Source organism: Schistocerca americana, chromosome X (genome assembly GCF_021461395.2).
Source record: "Schistocerca americana isolate TAMUIC-IGC-003095 chromosome X, iqSchAmer2.1, whole genome shotgun sequence".
In the NCBI taxonomy this organism is placed as follows: Eukaryota; Metazoa; Arthropoda; class Insecta; order Orthoptera; family Acrididae; genus Schistocerca; species Schistocerca americana.
Genome location: NC_060130.1, coordinates 584,289,990 through 584,310,963, shown reverse-complemented (window position 1 = coordinate 584,310,963; position 20,974 = coordinate 584,289,990). Strand labels below are relative to the sequence as shown.

At 45.0% G+C, this 20,974-nt stretch overlaps 1 protein-coding gene across 1 annotated transcript in view; it reads left to right on the top strand.

Annotated features, from left to right (window-relative positions):
* LOC124556191 (protein trachealess-like) overlaps window positions 1-20,974 on the top strand; it is a 319,751-nt gene that overhangs the window by 178,846 nt on the left and 119,931 nt on the right. The gene's annotated exons all lie outside the window — the stretch shown is intronic.

Sequence of the window (20,974 nt, the reverse complement as noted above, 5' to 3'; positions counted from 1 at the left end):
AGTCGAATTTCACAGTCGGGTACAATTTTTTGGAGGATATAATGTTCGGCACTGACAGTAGAAATTATTTGTTTGACTATTGCAATTTGGATCTTTTGGCCATTATCAAGTGGCACTGGAAAATCTGAAAAATATGTAAAAAAGGAAGCCCAGAGTATATGTACAGAGTCGGAGAAACATATCATCAGACAGCAGTACACTACAAAAAATGGCGCAAATAACTCATCTTCTACATTTTGCTTCAACATATGTCAGGTACCAAAATCCTCCGCCGTGCGGTGTAGCCGTACGAACTGAGGCGCCTTGTCACGGTTCGCGTGCCTCCCCCTGTCGGAGGTTCGAGTCGTTCCTCGGGCTTGGGTGTGTGTGTGTGTGTGTGTGTGTTGTCTTTAGTGTAAGTTAGTTGAAGTTAGATTAAGTACTGTGTAAGCTTAGGGACCGATGACCTCAGCAGTTTGGTCCCATAGGACTTACCATAAATTTCCAATTTTCCAAAATCCCCCGTCATGTGTTCATGTCATCGTTAGATCGAAGCCTGTTCACTGTAGGAATACAGTACGAGCGCGAAACGGTGAACAGAACTTCGCTCTCGTTTGATTCTAGTTCGATTACTAAGTGAGTCCACAAGGTTGTGCATCTACGTTGCATCCAGGTTAAGCCACTCGCTGAGTATTTGATGGTTCAAATGGCTCTGAGCACTACGGGACTTAACATCTGAGGTCATCAGTCCCCTAGAACTTAAAACTACTTAAACCTAACTAACCTAAGAACATCACACACATCCATGCCCGAGGCAGGATTCGAACCTGCGACCGTAGCGGTCGCGCGGTTCCAGACTCAAGCGCCTAGAACCGCTCGGCCACACGGCCGGCAGGGGAATGATGACCTCAGACGTTAAGTTCCATAGTGCTTAGAGCCATTTGAGCCATTTTTGAACTAAATTCCGGAATTCGATCTTCGCCGAGGATGTAGAGCATATATTATTACCACCCACTTTCAAATCGCGCAATGATCACCATTCAAAAATAAGGGAAATTAGAGCTCGTACAGAGGCGTTAAGAAAGTCGTTTTTCCCTCGCGCGATCCGCGAGTGGAAGGGGGGGGGGATATGACTTTGGCGCGAATTGTGCCCTCCGCCACACACTGCTTGGTGGCTAGCGGAGTATGTATGTAGACGTAGATGTAGGTGGCGACGTGTGTTACACCAGTGCTTGTAGACACGTTGAACATTCCGCCGCGAAACATCAACAAATCCAACAACTTCACACATTGGATGGCCAAGGGCACGACCGTACACGATTGCGTCTTTTTGCCCTCTCCCTCGTCCTTACGGTTACCCATGTTTACGCACAAAGTCCGCTTGAAACACAAATTGCCTTATGCTCACTTGGGCAGTGCGCACGCCGTTGCGAAATTGACTGGATCGCTGCGCCATCTGTAACGGCCTAAAGATTCACTTGTGCGTGAAGAACGCGGTGACTAATTTTTGTCCGGTAAGCTTGTACCTGAATAATCTTGTGGCTTCCCTCCCTCGTCAAGCTGAGACCACTACCAAAGCTAGTGACAGTGATATGCGGTATTAGCTCAATATCTCGAGCGGGTGACTAAATTTTTGTCCGGTGCGCTTTTTTGTCCAACGTGTGTACGTGTGCCAACATACTCAGCTTGTGTTATCTGCCAAGATGTTAATGTATAAAGCGAACAGGGGCGATCTTATTACACTCCCCTGAGACACCCCACGCCTCACACGCATCTATCGGACTTCCCGCGACAAGTAAAAGTTACCGAGAGAAATCGAAGTCTCGCGCGGTAGGCGCAGCGTCGGCAGCGGCGGCGGCGGTCGCAGACAGCGACGGCCAGCGGGGGTGGCGGCGAATCAGTGACATTGTCGGTGTGCCGGGCTGCCGCCTCCGCCTCCGCCGCCACCGCCGCCGCCGCCGCCGCCGCCGCCACCGCCTCCGCGCGCCGCTATGCTGGGCACGTCTGCCGGCGTGCTTGCCATGCCTGATGCCGCAATCAATAGAGCCGCCGCCAACATGGCCGACACCTGCCATCGCCGGCAGCGGCAGCGGCAGCGGCGGCTCCCGGCGGCGTCCAGGCCGCGCTGCACGCTGCAGGTGCACGGCGCGCCACACGTGACGCTTCCTGCCCACGCACTGCTGCGTCTCTGGCCGCGTTAACACGTCTGCAGCCCCCCGCCGCCGCCAGCGCTCTCTCACGCTTCCGCCTGCTCCGCCCGACAATCCGCGGGGGATGCTGGCCGCCACAATTCGCATTCAGCGGCCGCAGCCGCGTTATATAGCCCCGTCCCTATCAGGACGCCGAGGCGGAGGAGATGAAAGAGTGCAAACTTCCTGTCTGTCGTGTCGGGCGCCTGTCGAGCTGTCTCGTATTGCAGACCACGACGTCTTTATATTTGTATTCACACACCCGAAGCCAGTGTTCAGTACACGGTGAACGGTCGTTCGTACTTCTCGCCATGTGTTGTCAGCTGTAAGGATGGAGCACAATAGCAAACACCAGTAAACCCCCCCCCCCCCTCACCCCGATTCTATAATTACTCAAACTCCCAGGTAAAACAGCTACAGACTTCTGATTACTTTAAAGAAGAGTTAATGTGTTACATACACCTGTCTGCAAAACTCAAGAACAAAAGTAAATACCGCATGATGTGACACTGCCAAGTAACACAGCTCAATCAAACTTCGACCGTACATAAGAGGAAGTGATACAGTTTAGTACAAGAGGTAACTGAGAAAAGTACGCAATGAGACGAACAGAAGTGATATTTTTACTGAAAGATAATAATTGCGAGGGTAATCCCAAAAGAAAGGTCTCCTATTTTTTTTATAAGTACATAGACATTTTATAAGTACATAGACATTTCTACAATGGTTTACATCAGTTTACAGCTTGAACATTTAGCTACTTTTCGACATAATCACTATTTCTGTCGATGCATTTTTGTAGACGCTGCGGCAGTTTTTGTATGCCCATTCATACTAGCTCGCCGCCGTGCTGTTCAGAAAGTTATGAACCTCTTCTTTCACCTCGTCGTCGGAGCTGAATCGCTTTCCGGCCAAACGTTCTTTTAACCTTTTGGATGGGGTGGATAGCAATGTGCGGCTGTTTGCTGGTCATGCTGTGATGTACGGGAAGGTGTCGTCGTTGAGTGACTGTAGGAGGATACAAGATGACTTGGACAGGATTTGCGATTGGTGTAAACAATGGCAGCTAATTCTAAATATAGGTAAATGAAAATTAATGCAGATGAATAGGAAAAAGAATCCTGTAATGTTTGAATACTCCATCAGTAGTGTAGCGCTTGACACTGTCACGTCGATCAAATATGTGGGCGTAACATTCCAGAGCGATATGAAGTGGGACAAGCATGTAATGGCAGTTGTGGGGAAGGCGGATAGTCGTCTTCGGTTCATTGGTAGAATTTTGGGAAGATGTGGTTCATCTGTGAATGAGACCGCTTATAAAACACTAATACGACCTATTCTTGAGTACTGCTCGAGCGTCTGGGATCCCTATCAGGTCGGATTGAGGGAGGACATAGAAGCAATTCAGAGGCGGGCTGCTAGATTTGTTACTGATAGGTTTGATCATCACGCGAGTGTTACGGAAATGCTTCAGGAACTCGGGTGGGAGTCTCTGGAGGAAAGGAGGTGTTTTTTCCGTGAATCACTACTGAGGAAATTTAGAGAACCAACATTTGAGGCTGACTGCAGTACAATTTTACTCCCGCCAACTTATATTTCGCGGAAAGACCACAAAGATAAGATAAGAGAGATTAGGGCTCGTACAGAGGCATATGGGCAGTCATTTTTCCCTCGTTCTGTTTGGGAGTGGAACAGGGGAAGAAGATGCTAGTTGTGGTACGAGGTACCCTCCGCCACGCACCGTATGGTGGATTGCGGAGTATGTATGTAGATGTAGATGTAGAACCTAGGGAACAGGTGATAGTCACTGGGCGCCAAGTCAGGACTATAGGGTGGGTGGGTGGGTGGGTGATTATGTTCCACTGAAACTGTTGCAGGAGAGCAACGGTTCGCCGAGCGATGTGTGGGTGAGCGTAGTCATGGAGAATGTGTACGCCCTTGCTCAACATTCCTCTTCTCCGGTTCTGAATTGCCCGTTTGAGTTTTCTCAGAGTCTCACACTACCTACCTGTCAGCGTTAATTGTGGTCCCAGAGATTCAGCTCCGAGGACGAGGTGAAAGAAGAGGTTCATAACTTTCTGAACAGCATGGCGGCGAGCTGGTATGACATGGGCATACAAAAACTGCCACAGCGTCTACAAAAATGCATCTACAGAAATGGTGATTATGTCGAAAAATAGCTAAATGTTCAAGCTGTAAACTGATGTAAACCATTGTAGAAATAAACAGGTCTATGTACCGGGTGATCAAAAAGTCAGTATAAATTTGTAAACTGAATAAATCTCGAAATAATGTAGATAGAGAGGTACAAATTGACACACATGCTTGGAATGACGTGGGGTTTTATTAGAACCAAAAAAATACAAACGTTCAAAAAATTTCCGACAGATGGCGCTTCATCTGATCAGAATAGCAATAATTAGCAGAACAAAGTAAGACAAAGCAAAGATGGTGTTCTTTACAGGAAATGATCAATATGTCCACCATCATTCCTCAACAATAGCTGTAGTCGAGGAATAATGTTGTGAACAGCACTATAAAGCATGTACGGAGTTATGGTGAGGCATTGGCGTCGGATGTTGTCTTTCAGCATCCCTAGAGATGTCAAATGGTTCAAATGGCTCTGAGCACTATGGGACTTAACAGCTATGGTCATCAGTCCCCTAGAACTTAGAACTACTTAAACCTAACTAACCTAAGGACATCACGCAACACCCAGTCATCACGAGGCAGAGAAAATCCCTGACCCCGCCGGGAATCGAACCCGGGAACCCGGGCGTGGGAAGCGAGAACGCTACCGCACGACCACGAGCTGCGGACTTAGAGTTGTCGGTCGATTGCGATACACTTGCGTCTTCAGGTAACCCCAAAGCCAATAATTGCACGGACTGAGGTCTGGGGACCTGGGAGGCCAAGCATGACGAAAGTGGTGGCTGAGCACACGATCATCACCAAACGACGCGCGCAAGAGATCTTTCACGCGTCTAGCAATATGGGGTGTTTTTTTTTTGTTCTAATAAAACCCCATATCATTCCAAGCATGTGTGTCAATTTTTATCCCTCAATCTACATTATTCCGTGGTTTATTGAGTTTTCAAATTTATACTGACTTTTTGATCACTCGGTACTTATAAAAAAAATTGGAGACCTTACTTTTGGGATTACCCTCGTACACTGAAATCATCTTGATTTTGATCGTCGCCTTGACGTTACAAAAGGTGGGACATGGTTCTTAATAGGATGTGTCATCATGTCGGACGGCAGCGCATGCTATGCAACGTGCTTCCACGCTGGGTGCAAGGTTGGTAAGGAATTGTGGTGGTAGAGCGTTCCATTTCTCCACTACCTCGGTTGGCAGTTGCTGAATGGTCGTTGCTGCATGTGAACGTGCCGCAGTACGTCTCCCCAAAACATCCCACTCGTGCTGGATGGGAACGGGCAGGCCAGCCCATTCACCGAATATCCTCTCGTTCCGAGAGCTCCTCCATTTGCACGGTTCGATGTTGTCGCGTATTGTCATCCATAAAAAAGAGACAGGACAGAAAGCATCTCTGAAAAGAAGTACTTGGGGAACGAGTACAGTGTCGCAATAATGTTGACAGCTGAGTGTACCGTGTTGAAAGATTTGGAGGCCAGCACACCCACGCAACATTACGCCACCCCACACCATAACACATGAACCACCAAACAGATCCTGTTCGACTATGTTCTCACGTGAATTACAAGTTCCTACCTCTCCCCATAAGAGGATACGCCCATCACTAATGAACATGGTCGTTTTTATGGTCCAGATGTTATGGTGTAGTTTTTGCAAAATCTTGTACGGACGTACTGACCTCCAAACCTTTGCACGAAGTACACTCATCGCTCAACGTCATTGTGACACTGTACTCCTTCCCCAAATATGTCTTTTCATGTGTGCACTCGGCCCTGACTTCAATTTCGTGGATGACAATGTGTAGGGTGGGTGCAGGAGCTCTTGAAATGAGAGGATATTCGGCAAATGGACTGGACTCCCCGTTCGCCTGACTTAACTCTCATCGAGCACGTGTGCGACGCGTTGGGGGAGAGGAACGGCATCCCGTTCACATCCACCAACGACTATTCAGGAACTGACAGCAGCGCTGATGGAAGAGTGGAACTCTTTACCAACCTTGTGGCCACTATGGGAGCACGTGGCAGAAAACTGTGAGTCCAAAATTTTCAAGTATCTCTTGCTGAGATACAGTCCCTCGAGATTAATTTTCTACACTGCTACAGCGTTCACGCTGTAAATAAACCCCCTAGCAATATAAATTGAGAGCCTAACTGCGACACGAACTCGTACATTTTTCTTTCACGGGCGGGATGAATGGCAAAGAATCAGCACTAGTTGTGGCCGGACAGACGGTTTTAAGGTGTTGGAAAGTCTCACTGTCCACTTTCTTCCAACCATTATCGGGTTAAGTCATTCAGCATCTTCCTGAGAATGTGCTAAGAACTCCTATCGACAATCCGGAAGGTCGTCCACGTATTCAATCACACTAAATTCAAAAGATCCCAGTCATTAGTACGGTACTCGAGTCTACGCCCCATTATACACCGAAGAGCCAAAGAAACTGGTACACCCGCCTAATATCATGTAGGGCATCCGCGCGCACGCAGAAGTGCCTCAACAAGACGTGGCATGGACTCGACTAATGTCTGAAGTAGTGCTGGAGAGAATTGGCACCATAAATCTTGCAGGGCTGTCCATAAATCCGTAAAAGTACGACGAGGTGGAGATTTCTTCTGAACAGCACGTTGCAAGGCATTCCAGATATGCTCAATAATGTTCCTTTGTGGAGAGTTTGGTGGCCAGCGGAAGTTTTTAAATTCAGAAGAGTGTTCCTGGAGCCACCCTGTAGCAATACTGGACGTTTGAGGTATAGCACTGTCCTGCTGGAATTTCCCAAGTCCATCGGGATACACAATGGATATGAATGGATGCGGGTGATGAGACAGGATGCTAACGTAAGTGTCACCTTTCGGAGTCGTATCTAGACGTATCAGGGATCCCAAATCACTCCAACTGCACACGCCCCATACCATTATAGAGTCTTCACCAGCTTGAACAGTCCCCTGCTGACATGCAGGGTTCATGGATTCATGGAGTTGTTTCCGTACCCGTACATGTCCATCCGCTCGATGCAATCTGAAACGAGACTCATCCGACCAGGCAACGTGTTTCCAGTCGTCTACAGTCCAATGTCTGTGTTGAAGGGCCTGGGCGATGCGTAAAGCTTTGTGTCGTGCAGTCATCGAGTGGGCCTTTGGCTCCGAAAACCCGTATCGATGATGTTTCATTGAATGGTTCGCATGCTGATACTTGTTCATGGCCCAGCATTGAAATCTGCTGCAATTTGCGGAAGGGTTGCACTTCTATCGCGTTGAATGAGTCTCTTCAGTTGCCGTTGGACTCGTTCTTGCAGGATCTTTTTCCGACCTCAGCGATGTCGGAGAGTTGGGTTGTTTGTAGGAAGAGACCAAACTGCGAGGTCATCGGTCTCGTCGGATCAGGGAAGGACGAGGAAGGAAGTCGGCCGTGCCCTATCAGAGGAACCATCCCGGCATTTGCCTGGAGCTATTTAGGGAAATCACAGAAAACCTAAATCAGGGTGGCCAGACGCGGGATTGAACCGTCGTCCTCCCGAATGCGAGTCCAGTGTGCTAGCCACTGCGGATGTCGGAGATATCATGTTTTACAGGATTCCTGATATTCACTGTATACTCGTGAAATGGTCGTACGGGAAAATCCCCACTTCATCTCTACTTCGGAGATGCTGTGTTCTATCGCTCGTGCGGCGACTACAACGCCACGTTCAGACTCACTTAAATCTTGATAACCTGCCATTGTAGCAGCAGTAACCGATCTAACAACTGCGCCAGACACTGGCTGTCTCCTGTCTTATAGAGGCGTTACCGGCCGCAGCACCGTATTCTGCCTGTTTACATACCTCTGTATTTGAGTACGCATGCCTATACCAGTTTCATTGGGCCTTCAGTGTAGTTTTGTGAGCAATCTCCACCAAGAGCCGTGAAAAAAGATCGTAACGATTATTCCGTAACTGGACATTGCACATCACACAGTCACCCGTTGAAGGTGAAGAGACTTCTCGATCGCGGAATGAGAATTCTCTGCCACCAAAAATCGCCAATTTAGCTTATAGACGAATCCATCCAGATGAAAGTAGTTCAAAAATGGCTCTGAGCACTATAGGACTTAACTTCTGTGGTCATCAGTCCTCCAGAACTTAGAACTACTTAAACCTAACTAACCTAAGGACATCACACATATCCATGCCCGAGGCAGGATTCGAACCTGCGACCGTAGCAGTCCCGCGGTTCCGGACTGCGCGATGAAAGTAGTCTTCGTCGCTAAACCAAACCATACAGTGCATACTAATTCCCATCAATCCCCGCGGCCAACCTTGCAGTTTGAACGTCCTAATTCAAACCGTTCACAAGATATGACGATTTTATTTCATGTAGTTCAATAATTGTCACCCTGTATATCATGCCACTCCACATGCTAACTCGGAACTTCGCTGCGATGACAATTACATTTCAGAACATTGTTTTAAATAGTGACAGAAACACGATGTAATGGTTTCTGGATATGGTTTGTGAAGACCGTTCGTATAGTATATCGCATATGTAATAATTTTGCTGCCGTTAGCTCCAGAAATTCTGACGAAAACATCCATATGTACACACAAATCTCATTCCACATATTTTACACGCCTAATAACCAAAATTTGAGGATTATCTCCTTCTACCATCTCAGCTCATTTTTTATTTGCAGTTCAGATCACGTAGTTATAAGGCCGTTTCAAGCGCTTGCTATCTGTAAAACGGCAACTGCCAGATGGCGTACACCGGAGTTAGGGCGTGGCCGCTGCGAAGACGGATGGCCGCATCGATATACTGCCTCCCGTTCTTGTATGAGCACTAGCCACTGCACTTATCGTTTATAACAGTCTCTAAACAAATATTTTTGTCTGTTCGCTTTAAAATATCTCTACAGGACAAGGAAATTCGAAAAATTAGAACTAATACAGATGCTTACCGGGAACCGTTCTTCCCACGCGCCATTCGAGTGGAAGAGGGAAAGCGGAGTCAATTAGTGGTACCAGAAGTACCCTCTGCCACACACTGTTAGCTGGTTTATAGAGTGTGAAATAGATGTAGATTAGATCATGTGGTTGCAGATGACGTTAGGATTTTGAAACGACATTAAAAATCCTTCCAGAAGAGCCAGTAATCAGTTAACTTTTATCATGGTGTATAGCGATGGAGGCAGGGGGGGGAGGGGGGGGGGGGTTTACGAGGAAACGAAATGAAACTTCACGGGTCGAGTAGGTATGCGAAGTTATTTTGGTGATTACAAAATTGAGCCGAATTTACAAAGAACTTGACACTATTAGCCGTCTTATCAGTGTGACGTTGCACCCCATATCGCCTTGAAGCAGGCGCAGATTCGGCTGGGATAGCTGTTATAAAGCCGCTGTATCCTCTTCCGAGGAAAGCTGGCCCAAAATTATTGTAGCTGGTCCTTGATATTCTGGATACTGATACTGTAACGGGGTTGACGTTCGAGCTGACCACACATGTATTCTATCGAGAATAGATCTGGGGATCTTGCTGGCTCTGGGGCTCTATCAACATCACTCGGACAGTTCATAGGGACACGTGCCATGTGTGGAAGAGTATTGGCCTGTTGAACAATGCTGCCGCAATAATGTTAAATGAGACGAAACACACGACCAAACAGGATGTCTGCGACCCACAGTCGTGCCTTCACTGTTCCCCTAGTCACTACCTGCCAGCCCCCAAAAAAGTCATACTCAATGGCTCCCCGCACTATAACACCACAATAGCACCGCTGTGGCCCCGCCCTCCCAACCCACCCCAAAAAGATTGAAGAAATAGACCTATCTCCAGGTCACCGCCATACTCACAAACGATGGTCGTCCGGAATAGTACTGGATTGCGATTCACTGCTGAACACAATGCGACGCCGTTCATCAGAAGTCCATGCTTCTCGGTCACGGCTCCATTCCAAATGTAAACGTCTGGTGTTAACGGTATCTTATGCATGGGACAGTAATTTAATAGTCCTGCTGCTGCTAGTCTCAGACCAATGGTGCGGGATGAGACATGATGTGGCCGAGAGTCCATTATTTGTTCTTTGATCGCAGGAGCAGATGTGAAGCTGTTAGTGTGTGCTTGGTGCACAATACGATGATCCTCCATTGCGGTGGTCAGATGTGGTCGACTGGAACCTTAACGACGAGTACACCTGCCCTCTCGTTCCCATGCAGTCCAATATCGAGCCACTGTCGCATCCGAATGCCCGGTAAATTTGAAAACTGCACGTTTCTACCAGCCGGCCAAATGGGTACTCACAATGAGACGCCTTTCAAATTCTGACAGGTGCTGATAACGCTGTCCCACACGAGTAAGCGGCATCTCATGGTCCTTCACACTAAAGACCAAGAACTCTCATGGATATGACGGGGTATCTAGCAGAATACTGAAGTATTGTTCCATGTTAGCCCAGTACTTAGCCATATCTGTAACTTTTCCTTTAGGAGTGGTCGGTTTCCTGACCGATTAAAGTACTCGGTAGTGAAGCCACTTTATAAAAAGGGAGACAGGGATAATGTTGATAATTATAGACCTATTTCTATGCCATCGGTGTTTGCTAAAGTTATCGAGAGGGTTTGTTCAGAATGGTTCAAATGGCTCTGAGCACTATGCGACTCAACTGCTGAGGTGATCAGTCGCCTAGAACTTAGAACTAATTAAACCTAACTAACCTAAGGACGTCACACACATCCATGCCCGAGGCAGGATTCGAACCTGCGACCGTAGCGGTAGCCCGGTTCTAGACTGTAGCGCCTAGAACCGCACGGCCACTCCGGCCGGCCGAAAGGGTTGTATATACAAGGTTACTGCAGCATTTAAATTCACATAATTTGCTATCAAATGTACAGTTTGGTTTTAGAAATGGCTTAACAACTGAAAATGCTATAGTCTCTTTTCTCTGTGAGGATTTGGACGGATTAAATAAAAGGTTGCGAACGTTAGGTGTTTTCTTTGATTTAACGAAGGCTTTTGACTGTGTTGACCACAAAATATTACTGCAGAAGTTGGAACATTATGGAGTAAGGGGAGTAGCTTACAATTGGTTCGCCTCTTACTTTAAGAACAGAAAGCAGAAGGTAATTCTCCGCAATATTGAGAGTGGTAATGATGTTCAGTCCCAATGGGGCACTGTTAAATGGGGCGTTCCCCAAGGATCGGTGCTGGGGCCACTGCTATTTCTTATTTATATAAATGATATGCCTTCTAGTATTACAGGTGACTCAAAAATATTTCTGTTTGCTGATGACACCAGCTTGGTAGTGAAGGATCTTGTGTGTAATATTGAAACATTATCAAATAATGTAGTTCATGAAATAAGTTCGTGGCTTGTGGAAAATAATTCGATGCTAAATCACAGGAAGACTCAGTTTTTACAGTTTCTAACTCACAATTCAACAAGCACTGATATTTTAATCAGACAGAATGGGCATGTTATAAGCGAGACGGAACAGTTCAAGTTCCTAGGCGTACGGATAGATAGTAAGCTGTTGTGGAAAGCCCATGTTCAGGATCTTGTTCAGAAACTAAATGCCGCTTTATTTACCATTAGAACAGTATCTGAAATAAGGGACACTTCAACACGAAAAGTAGTCTACTTCGCATATTTTCATACGCTTATGTCATATGGTATTATTTTTTGGGGTAATTCTTCTGATTCAAAAAGAGTATTTTTGCATAAAAAACGGGCTGTTCGAGCTATGTGTGGTGTAAGTTCGAAAACCTCTTGTCGACCCCTATTCAATAGTCTGGGAATTTTGACATTGCCCTCACAGTATATATTTTCTTTAATGTCGTTTGTTGTTAGCAGTATTAGCTTATTCCCAAGAGTTAGCAGCTTTCACTCACTTAATACTAGGCAGAAATCAAATCTGCATGTGGAATGCACTTCCTTGACTCTTGTACAGAAAGGAGTGCAGTATTCTGTTGCATCCATTTTCAATAAGCTACCACAAGAACTCAAAAATCTTAGAAGTAGCCCAAACGCTTTTAAGTCTAAACTGAAGAGTTTCCTCATGGCTCACTCCTTCTACTCTGTCGAGGAGCTCCTGGAAGAGCTAAAAAATTAAGCGAATTCCTGTGTTACATTCTTGATTTTCTTTATTTAAACTAACGACGTGTCACCTGAATATGTTTCTTATATTTCATTTTATCTGTTTCTACAATCTACAACTGAATATGTTTCTTATATTTCATTTTATCTGTTTCTACAATCGTTTTGTAATTTCATATATTGACTCGTTCCATGACCATGGAGACTTCTCCTTAATGTGGTCCCACGGAATAATAAATAAATAAATAAATAAATAAAAATAAAATGATCACTGAACGTCTGACGCTATTAACTCTCCTTACATAGCCTACCAGGCCTGGTGGTAACAACACCATGATCACTAATGCACCCTAGCGGCCGTTTTACCTGTCACAGAGAATTCCACTTGTAATAATCTGATTATTTGCCGATGTTGTGTGCGTGTACGAAGTTGCATTAACATACGACCATATCTTCTGGATGATTTTTTTCTCAGGCAGTGTATTTAAATTTAAACACGTTGCAGAAAAGGTATCCATCGGTATAACCGTGACGTGAAGAACTACGTAAGCTACACAAACATCGATGGTTCAAGAAAATTTCAGACCAGTTTCATGATATTGGACCCTGAACTGTATGGACGATTATGAGTAAGCATCCACGACGATTAATCTAAGGGAAATGGTTTAGTATGACTGTCATCAAACTGTACCACACATAGATCTAGCACTAAGGGTATATTACTTCATAGTTCTTTACCAATGCGTAAATTCAGAAATGTCACCTAATTCATTAAGGATGTTTTCCACAAACTCAAACTCGAAAACATAAGAAATTGTGATTCTTGAGTTTTTCCCGGCGTATTTGATAATCAAAATATCCACAGGTGTACCGCCGGTGTCCGCAGCTCGTGGTCGTGCGGTAGCGTTCTCGCTTCCCACGCCCGGGTTCCCGGGTTCGATTCCCGCCGGGGTCAGGGATTTTCTCTGCCTCGTGATGACTGGGTGGTGTGTGCTGTCCTTAGGTTAGTTAGGTTTAAATAGTTCTAAGTTCTAGGGGATTGATGACCATAGATGTTGCTCAGAGCCTTTTGAACCATTTTGTACCGCCGGTCTACAGTGTCCAACGGGCACAATATTTCGGCCATCATACATGGTTTAGTATGACTGTCATAAAACTGTACCACACATATATCTAGCACTAAGGGTACATTACTCCATAGTAATGATGGCGACATGTATGATCGCCGAAATATTGTGCCCGTTGGACACTGTAGACTGGCAGTATACCCATGGATATTTTGATTATCAAATACGCCGGGAGAAACTCAAGAATCACATCATACACCTTTACGGGGAGGAGATGTACCGCAGCATGAAGAAATTTGAAAAGTTGCGCCACCGTAGTCCGGCAGTTCAAAAAATGGTTCAAATGGCTCTGAGCACTATGGGACTCAACTGCTGTGGTCATCAGTCCCCTAGAACTTAGAACTACTTAAACCTAACTAACCTAAGGACATCACACACATCCATGCCCAAGGCAGGATTCGAACCTGCGACCGTAGCAGTCGCACGGTTCCGGGATGCGCGCCTAGAACCGCGAGACCACCGCGGCCGGCAGTCCGGCAGTTCATCTAATGATGGCGACATGTATGATCGCCGAAATATTGTCCCCGTTGGACACTGTAGACCGACAGTACACCCGTGGATATTTTGAACATAAGAAATTGCCTGGAAGTACGCTATTTTCTGTTCTTCCAAGAAAGAATTTCTCCTTAAACAAAATGTTGATATACGGAAAGTGAATGCTACGTACACTCATGTTCAGAAAAAATGAACGACTACAGATAAGACGTACTTATTCACAGGACATGCACATTAGTATGTTCTGCAGAAATCATTATCGTTTGAACCATGTCGGCCAGCGACTGATATCACTGCGCAACTCGACCTGCCGGTAAAACGTGCTTGCGGCTCTCGTTGCAGCTATAAACCGAAGGGAATGGATCAGTGTGACTTGAATAGACGTGCAGGATGCCTCGCAAACGTATGAGCGAACCGTACCGTCAGATCAGTGAGCCTGAAAGATGACACGTTATTGGCATGAGAGAATGGGATGCCAACCACCACAAATAAACATTGAAACCAGGTGAATACAGCATGGATGGCATTAGCACAGGACGCTATTCACACACAATACGCGTCGATGCCATCATGCATGGAACAAGTTATCAGGGTCCATGCTAATCATTTCTCCATAACATGCTGATGCACGTGTCCTGTGAATATGAACGTCTTATCTCTAGTCGTTCAAGGTGTTCTGGTTTTTTTTCTGAACGTGAATGTATTTCCAGTCAATGCTTCCACGTTTAATGTTGATTATATGCCATGAATGAGGAGGATGTAGTGGGAATTATTGCTGTGTTGTAGTTTTGTTCACTATGTGTTCTTGGAAATGAGGATAGAGTGATTGCTTCTCCTAGCTTGACTGAATACATAGAACATTCAGGCAGTCCATCATGGTCACGAAAAATGAACTTCAGTCGTTCACGGCAAAATTAAGTCTCATGCGTAAACACTCTACAGTGCAGATTAGGAAATGAGACACTTATTGCTATTTGGGGAGCAAAATAACTGATGATGGCCGAAGTAGGGAGGATATAAAATGTAGACTGGCAATGGAAAGGAAAGCGTTTCTGAAGAAGAGAAACTTGTTAACATAGAGTATAGATTTAAGTGTCAGGAAGTCGTTTCTGAAAGTATTTGTATGGGGTGTAGCCATGTATGGATGTGTAACGTGGACGATAAATACTTTAGACAAGAAAAGAATAGAAGCTTTCGAAATGTGGTGCTACAGAAGAATGCTGAAGATTAGATGGATAGATCATGTAACTAATGACGTGTTACTGAATAGGACTGGGGAAAACAGGAGTTTGTGGCACAACTTGTCTAGAAGAAGGGATCGGTTGGTAGGACATGTTCTGAGGCATCAAGGGATCACCAATTTAGTATTGGAGGGCAGCGTGAACGATAAAAGTCGTAGAGGGAGGCCAAGAGACGAATACACTAAACAGAGTCAGAAGCATATCGAGTGTAATAGTTACTATGAAATGAAGAAGCTTGCACAGGATAGAGTAGCATGCAGAGCTGCTTCAAACCAGTCTCTGGACTGAAGACCACAACAACAGCACATGCCCATGGAACATAATGCTTCCCCAAACCATAACATCTAGGCCACCAAAACGAATATGTTCAACAATGTTCCTCGATGCATTGCGTTGTTCCCACCTCTCGCCATATAGGGATACGTCCAGAATCGCTACTCAGACTGAATCTGCTCTCACCCGAGAACAGCACGCGACCCTATTCCCTATACTCATAGCCTCAGTGCAAACGGTGCGGCTGATGTGCGAGTGTCAACGCAACATAATATATTGGTCGTCGGGCAAAGAGGTCACCCTCATGTAGTCGCCGTACCACTGTGGAGAACCTTGCAGTCCTGTTAAATGCGGTTCCCATTACACCCGCTTTTTGCCTGTTGCATATTGTAGCCGTCATCTGCTGCTGCAGTTGGTCGTGGTGGTCGACCATCTTCTCTCCTTCCGGCAGCAGTGCTTGTGTTCCGAAACTCTCCCCACGCATGCGAAACAATGCTATGAACAATACCAAAATCCTGGGCTACACTCATCACAGTTCACCCTTCTTCCAGTTTACCGATGATTCTTCCCCGTGTGAAGTCATCCAGATGTTGTATCCGGGGCATGTTGTAATGAAGAAATCACCTCAGTGCACCGTAACCATTCGCCAGTTTATTCACACTGTCTTTTCCCATCTCTTCAACTGCCTCGCGTTGCGAGGCCAGCGCCATTTGGTGCTGTTGTCTCGCTGAACTAGCGCCATATGACGTCCAACTTCGTGTGCACGACTGGGAAACTTCTGACAACACGCGCCTGCACTTTCATTCATTTCCATCGAGTAGTTAATATATTATGCTACTTTATCTATCTCGCCCTTAAGTTTTGCAGAGCAATGTAGTTTTCTCGCTACTGTTGCTAATTTCAGTATTTCATTATTAAATCACACATTTGTGTCTGACAAACTGTTTTTATTCCGTGTATTTTATACACTTCTTACCGTATTTATAAGGAACCTGAGTTTCATTATTACAGGTTCCTTATTAGGTTTCCTGTCTACTATACAGCTATTTCAATGGAACTGTTTCTGACACCGTCTCTAGGAAAACCCGTGCAGCCCTTTCGAGAAAATGAGCACAAGTATCTCAAACGAAATTTCCGTAACCTTATTAACGGTGCTTTAACCCCTTATCTTCCTTCCTTCCTCACCCAAACCCAGAGAGAAAAACAAAAAGAAACGCCCAACGTTCGCGGCAATGAACACCACGCAAAGAGGGTTCTCGAACACAACGTCGCCTTTCTTCCAAAGATCTTTATTTAAATTCTCCGAGCATCTTTGTTACATAAATAAATAAATTGTCGTATTGACTATACCAATCTGTTATCTGCCTAGCAACGCGTCCTTGAACACGTTCGGAGTCACTTGTCATGCGTTCTTAATTAGGACTCCAAATGCAGTACCCTAGAATTTGTACACTATTTCCGTTACATATGCTCTGTATTATCCCAGAACACTTTCAATAAGTATAAGTCTTTCGTACACTGGCCCTAACTGTGCTGGGGCCTCTGATGTCGCGTGGTTATTTCCTGACCTGTCGGCGTTTGGTCGGGAGTACTTCGCATCAGGATTAACAGTTTTTATGAGCTGTTCCACTCGCCTTTGTCTCTGTGCACACCCTAATATCTCATAGCTTATTCTCTCAATTCCTACACGAGATGTGTGGTGGTGGCAGCGGAAATTTTGTGCTGTCTTAGAACCCGATACTCTAAAGTCACCCGACGGGGTTTCGTGAAAACGGCGTCCTCTTTCTTCAAAAGATCCCCATTTAAGCTCTCATCCTCTCTGTTACACTTTCGTATTATTATCCAGCATGGGGAAATTAAAAATGACCTGGAAAATATTTCATGCTCCTTAAAACAGGCAACCCAACTTACATCTTCTGCAACCAGGCCATCTGGGGTGACTGGTTGACAAAACAGAAATAAGCTGGACGATATTTCATGCACCTTGACCATGTAACCTAACGTGCATCATCTACTGTGAGGGTGGATGATTTAAGGGGCTCCGGAAAGGCTCAGAATCATGAAAAGTTCAATTTTTACTTTTTTGCGTTTTCTGAATCTGCAGACTATTACCTTTCAATAGATATATAATTTATTCAATTCCGAAGACTACAACTATTTTTAATTTTTTTTTTTGAAATGTGTTCTACATGGGCGTGACCCACTGTGGCGCTGTTAAACTGCTGTCAAATGGTGTTATTATTAACGTCCATGTTCATCAGGTACATTTTAGTGATGTGAGATAAAGTATGTGTTGTGGCTAACCTGTGATGGTTCAATATATATCGCTGGTGTGATTGTCGATTGTTTCATGTTTATTTACTCTGTCGTTATCTCGAAAATATTCGTAATTAATTCTGTTTCTTGAGTCTCTGTTTTGTTGAAGTATAATAATGAGTAAAAGTAAAGTTATTAGAAATCCTCTGAAGGCTTTTAAGAAAAGGAGAAATGTTGGAAAGCCAAAGGTATGTGCTATTACTGTAAACAATAAAGACGATAACCAAGTGAGTGAACCTAATCTCTCAAGTACACCTGCCCATAGCAGTCAAAGTGGGAAAGAAAATACTTCACAGAATAAGCTTGGTTCAATGAGTGAAAACTATGAATGTTTTATGGGCGAATCGGATGTGAATGAAATATTAGATATGTCGGTTCTCAAAGGAATTTTTTCAAACTGTGTAAGATGTATTCATTGTAGTGAAGTTGGTCTGGAACTCTCCATAATAAAGCACGTAGGACTTGCTAGTGAAATACAACTGATATGTGATAAGTGTTCATACATGACCACCTTTTGGAACAGTGTTGCAGTAACTGCAACTGAAGAAAATGGTAGCAAAATCTACGAACACAACAACGAGCGATGCTTGCTTTAGACAAGGAACGCCTTCGGGCTGCAGACAGGGCTGTAAAGAGTCTAGAAATACAAGCAAGAGTAAACAGGAGGAGGAACAAGAGGAAGCTGGAGGAGGAGTTTGCAGAGGATGAAGATAATCCATCCTATGGACCTGGAATGCACTAAAAAGTTAATCCAATCTTTGTCGCTCAATTCCCAAAACTTTTATTTTCTCATAGTAATTACATGTTTTCTAAGGATCTTCCAAACATATTTGTTTCAAACTTTCAGTAAATGCTACACAGTACCTTCTGCATAATTTAACACAGCCTTTTTCCAAAAAACTGTATATTTTTGAATATATAAATAAAAAAATTGCAAAACAATGTTGTGAATTTTCATTACAATTGAAAAAAAATCATCTTTAATAACCGAACTAAAATTTTGTAAAATCCCTGTGTGAAGTTGTAGCCCATATTCCAATAAATAATCTGTAAAAAGTTCAACTTCCTACCTCAAATACTTTGTGAGAAAAGATGTAATTTATAAGCGTTATTTTAACGTTGCAAGTATAGGGCGTTCCGGAGCCCCTTAAGTTGGTTTGCCTCCCTTAAGGTGCGTGAAATTTATCCGGATTATTTTTATTTTGCCCACCCTGTATTGACAGTGCGGAAACTTAAACGAAGCATTCGACACAAACGTAAACAAAGGATAACTTAGACTGCAATGTGACGAGGAGAGTTGCGGAGGAACAAGCAACTTTTCCGTCTCATAGGGATGGAAGTCTACACCCGTGATTTGTGCCTCTGTGAAAGCAAAACTGACATACAGTCATATAGATCACCAACACTTTTTGGCGTCGTCGAAGTCGTACTCCAGTACCGTGTTGGACGAGAATTTATCTCTTAACTCATTTCAAAATAAGAAAAGAAATTCTCAAGAACGCACAATACAAATGTTTAAATGTGTGTGAAATCTTATGGGATTTAACTGCTAAGGTCATCAGTCCAGCCGGCCAGTGTGGCCGTGCAGTTCTAAGCGCTTCAGTTTATAACCGCGTGACCGCTACGGTCGCAGGTTCGAATCCTGCCTCGGGCATGGATGTGTGTGATGTCCTTAGGTTAGTTAGGTTTAAGTAGTTCTAAGTTCTAGGGGACTGATGACCTTAGAAGTTAAGTCCCATAGTGCTCAGAGCCATTTGAACCATTTGTCATCAGTCCCTAAGCTTACACACTACTTAACCTAAATTATCCTAAGGACAAACACACACACCCATGCCCGAGGGAGGACTCAAAACTCCGCCGGGACCAGCCGCACAGTCCATGACTGCAGCGCCTTAGACCGCTCGGCTAATCCTGCGCGGCCGCACAATACAAAACAAAGTTGAGTACATAAAGTATGTAACGGCTACCGCACAGTTGCTTGCTGAGGTTGGCAGCATCGTAAGCGAGGTAGTACAGCCCTTATCGCTGCCGGTATCTTAGGCATGCGTAGTTCGAAACATTCCTTACGTAAAACTACTAAGCAAAAGTGACCGTTCTATACCTGTTACGAACCTAGCAGCTCATCTCTGAACTCGTTCTATACCTCCTGTTATACCTACTTGACAAGGACTTTAAATGTTGTGGAAATACTGTACAGTGTGATTTTGCTAAATGGTGACAAACTACAGGAAACGATTGCTGAGAGTTTAAGTAGCAGAACATTTCATTTCGATATACGACCGGAAATGCGTTCAAGGGAATAAACACTTGAAGGTGGAAATAAAACATCTCTGACAGCGAGCACTGTAACAGCATGAGGGCAGAAAGGGATAAGCCAGACGGTCATGTGTAACATCCACCACGACGACTGTCACTATCCGTACCACCTGCAATGCGGTCAGGCTTTATTACCTAGTGACGTGCATCCGTGGAGATGGTTTACTCATTGGTTCGTTGGACAGGTCACCATGGTGGAGGGATTTCTGTCATCCATCTTGTTCACAGATGAGGTTACCTTTAAGAGGGGGGGGGGGGGATATAGTTAACCTTCAAAGCACCCACCTTCGGGCTACGGCAAATCCCCACGGTATGGTGGTAGCGAGCCATTAACACCAGTTCCGTCTCATTGTGTGGGAGGCGATTATTGGCGATCGCCAAGTGGGACCAGTCATCCTCACAGGCGAGGTACATCTGGACTTGCCGCGCGGGATTAGCCGAACGGTCTAGGGCGCTGCAGTCATGGACTGTGCGGCTGGTCCCAGCGGAGGTTCGAGTCCTCCCTCGGGCATGGGTGTGTGTGTTTGTCCTTAGGATAATTTAGGTTAAGTTGTGTGTAAACTTGGGGACTGATGACCTTAGCAGTTAAGTCCTGTAAGATTTCACACACATTTGAACATCTGGACTTCCTGCGGGTGACCCTAACTTCCCTGATGTCAAGTGGTGCTAAAACACCAGTACAGACAGAACGTTCCCACTTGTCTGTATTGTTCTTATGTGTGATTTCAGTTATTGAAACCTACACTGTCGAAGATCTAATATCTTCAACTTGGAAACATCAAATTGTTCGAATGGCTCTGAGCACTATGAGACTTAATA